Consider the following 3,793-nt stretch of genomic DNA (forward strand, 5'->3'; position numbering starts at 1 on the left):
TTGCTTTAAATTTTTGTAAAATATATTATGAGTGTCATGAAAACTTCACTATTGTTTATCAAATACGTCCAGTATTCTTTCACGAATAATTTAATAATAATTTTTAGAGCATTAGTTCTGGTATAACTAGAAAGAACCTATATGTTTGCTTACCAAGAGCACCAAAATCTACTTGAAAAAGGTAAACATTGTTGAGCGATCTACACATCACTCAAAATATATCATAGAACTTCACACATGGAATTTGATTGTCTGACTTGCGATCACTTCTGGAGCTCGATTTGAATAGGTCGTATGTGCTTTTGTCGATATAAAATTCGATCAGTTTATTTTAGTCATTGTAGCAATATGGCAGATATTTTGCAAACTTTCAATGACGGAACAGAAAGCCTGTTTTGTGAGGATTCTGCTGTTTGTATCAACTTTGCTCATTTTCAAAGGTTTTTGCTATAATAAGCGAATCCGACTGATCGAATTTTTAATCGACAAAAGCACATACGACCTATTCAAATCGAGCTCCAGACTTATATTATTAAAATATCGCAGCTAGCCACTTTTTGAGTCTTTCTTTGAACCGGTAAGCACAATCAATGTAAAATTATCAAAGTAACCCAATTATTTCTGAAAATCTTCAAAAATGTATACTTGCATAACATAACATGGCAAAAACTTGTTATTTGCTTTTTTTGCATGGTAGTCATAGAAACTAATGAACAAAAACAAATAACATAAGAAAATCCGATTTTTTTCATTGATTCTGTTATCATTAATATTTTTTGATTGAGTTTTCATGTATGGAACTATTGTTGCTAGGACCCCAATCTATCATTCTAAGGGTGAGCAAGTTAACTTTTTGACACTTTTTCTATTTTGGGACACCCTAATGCGCATCAATGTTTTGGTGGATCGTGGTGGATTCCTTGTGCAATATTGCATTTAAAAATATGATTATTGTTAACTTCCTCCCCGTTTTCTATATTAACCCTCAATCTGACTCTTGCACACTGAAGATTACTGTTATTCCAAAGTAAGAAAGAATTCTTCTTAAGGATCTTGAAAGATAACATCTGCGCCTTACCATGGCAGGACCAAAGTATAACAAAATCTGCTTACGGAATTATTGCTCGAATGGATATCAAATTTTTAAGATTTTTCTCGTGCTACTTTTGAAAGTGACCCACATGCTCTTGGATCCCACCAGAATCTAAGTTTTTTTAGTATACCGTAACTGGGTTTAGCATTTTCAATTTCATAAACCGTGACCATGATAGATAAACAAATTCACACACGATTTAGCCTTGGATTTAGCCCTCTGGTAATTTTGTGTACGCCTCACCATCACACGCCGCAAGGTTTTTCGCATCTCGCCCTGTTGGTGCTCTAGTGGCAGAGTAAACAATCCCGTGTTGGTGCAAGCTGAAACATATTTTGGCTAACTATTATTTTAAGATTCAAAAATAATAAACTGGTAATCTACACTACACTGCTGCACCGATGACCAGAGACGTCGAGAAGATGCATGCAGTGAGCAGTGAGTTGGCGGTTGCGCCGGTGATGCACTTGTTTGTGCACACAATTACGTACACGCTGTTGGAATTAGGAAGAGCAGACGTCTAACCGGCCAAATGGTTTCTGACATTATTTAGTGAGGGACACAACGTAACATCGGACTATCGTGGTTTGAGGCGGGAAGAGAACCGGTGACGATGTTCTTAGCGGAATAATTATTTTGCTTTGTTTCTGTTGCATGGATCGCGTCCCAAAGCCATTCGCGAAACAACATGGTGCCAAATTTTGCCATGCAGCTTGTCGCACTTTGGGAATGGCGTTTGAATTCAGTCCTAGGACCACATTCATACGAAAGATATAGTTATTTGTGAATCTCAGATGGTACACCGCACAATGATTGCCTGAATTAATGGTGTGGCTTGTTTATATTTATTACACTTAAGGTGATTATTGGATGTATTTTGAGAGCTTTACGACAACCAGATTTGCCGAAAAATATCTCTTCCTACAGCTACAGTTGTCAACGCTGAACTTTTTCTATTTGTAGTACGTTAGTAGCCACTTTTGAAGTTCTTGGGAAATATATGAGTCAACCGAAGAATTCTAGTTTTTTTTTCTATCAACTCAAAGTACACTCAGCCATATTGTTAAATAAACCTAAGATTATCATAAGGTCTAACTTATAAAATGGCCTTTAAACAATTCATAACGATTAGAGCGATTTTCATAAGGTCGCTTTATGACGCAGAATCGACTCACAGCTTGGCACTGCTACGCATTTAGCAACACGATATTCTCAAGCGTCGATAGCCGTGTGGGTTGTACACGAGCTCAGCGATCTCGACCTTCATGGGTCGATTCCAGACTGCATTATTTTACGATTTTTCTGCTCTTTGCATAAGTTTGTCTTATGTAATTAGGTCATAACAATTTTCATAAGGTATTCTTATCGCATCCATATTTTACATAATTACATATTTATGGTCAATAAATTGTATGAAAGTTAAGGAAATCTGCAATAATTAAACTTTTTTTTCCATTTCTATCATTAGTAATTCAGTGTTGGATGCATAAATTATTGTTTTGGAAAACGTTACCTGCGCTTTTCAGCTTTGCGTTAGTTCGTCAATATTATATTATAACTTTTCCAACTAAGCTATTTACCGAGCCAATTAACTACACGGCCTTGGCCAGGGCATTTTAGTAGTTGTAAGGCCATCCAAATCTCATCGATCATGCTTCATCATTCTTGAAGGGGTTATATATGTTGAAGTCGGAAAAAAAATGTTTTTAGTCTTTTATCTTAAAGTATGGGTTCTTATGAATGCTGTGTCAAATTTTCATAGAGATCCAAGCAGTAGAAGCAAAGATTTAGCGTTTTGCGCCTCGCTCCCTTATGGGCACGTAGTGTATATTTGGAAATTTAAACGCGATTATCTAGGAATTATGTTTTTCCAAAAACGACGATGCGATGATTACGAATGCGGAGAGTTCGCTTTTTACCTAGGACGTGTGAAAGTCTAGTGATTTTGCTAAATATAAAGGCGTTCCACACATATTGTAATGAGTGGAAAGGCCATCAAAAATAAAGTAATTTGAATGATACGTAATTTGTCAAACATACATTAGATAACACATTGTCTCAGTCATCAACTAATTGCCGAGAAGGACAACTTTTCTAAACTGGATGACCGAACACCTGAAAACTTTAACTTGTAGGGAATCGCGCCACTTGGGCGGTGGTTCTATATTCGTCTGTTTTCCACTATAACTCAGTCAAATTTGAACCGATTGGCACAACTTTTGGAATGTGGTGAGAGAGGTATAGTATCTACCCGTGTACAACATTTCAAGTCAATTGGTCCAAAATTGACTGAGTTATAGTGGCAAACAGACGAATATAGAACCACCGCCCAAGTGGCGCGATACCCTAGAAAAGTTGTTAGGGCACAAATCGAATCGAAACGAAATAATTTGGCGAAAAGTTGTTGAAACAAATCGAACCCACAACAATCTCATTGTGAAATAAACGTATAACAACCCAGATCACGGGAGGTCTCAACTTATTCTATTTATCTGTTTTCAGAGTACATTACATTGGCATGAATGTTTTTCCATGTTCCTAAAAGGAACTGGAGAGATGGATCTGACAGGTGGTCCAAAATATGTCCACATCTGATTATGTTGAACATATTTTGACCATACCTCAAACTACCATTTTAGTAAATATTATCGCTCCACCGAGGTTAAGAACAGTTTATATTGAGTTCTACATTTACATGAA

This window comes from Aedes albopictus, chromosome 3, assembly GCF_035046485.1.
Source record: "Aedes albopictus strain Foshan chromosome 3, AalbF5, whole genome shotgun sequence".
Classification (NCBI taxonomy): Eukaryota; Metazoa; Arthropoda; class Insecta; order Diptera; family Culicidae; genus Aedes; species Aedes albopictus.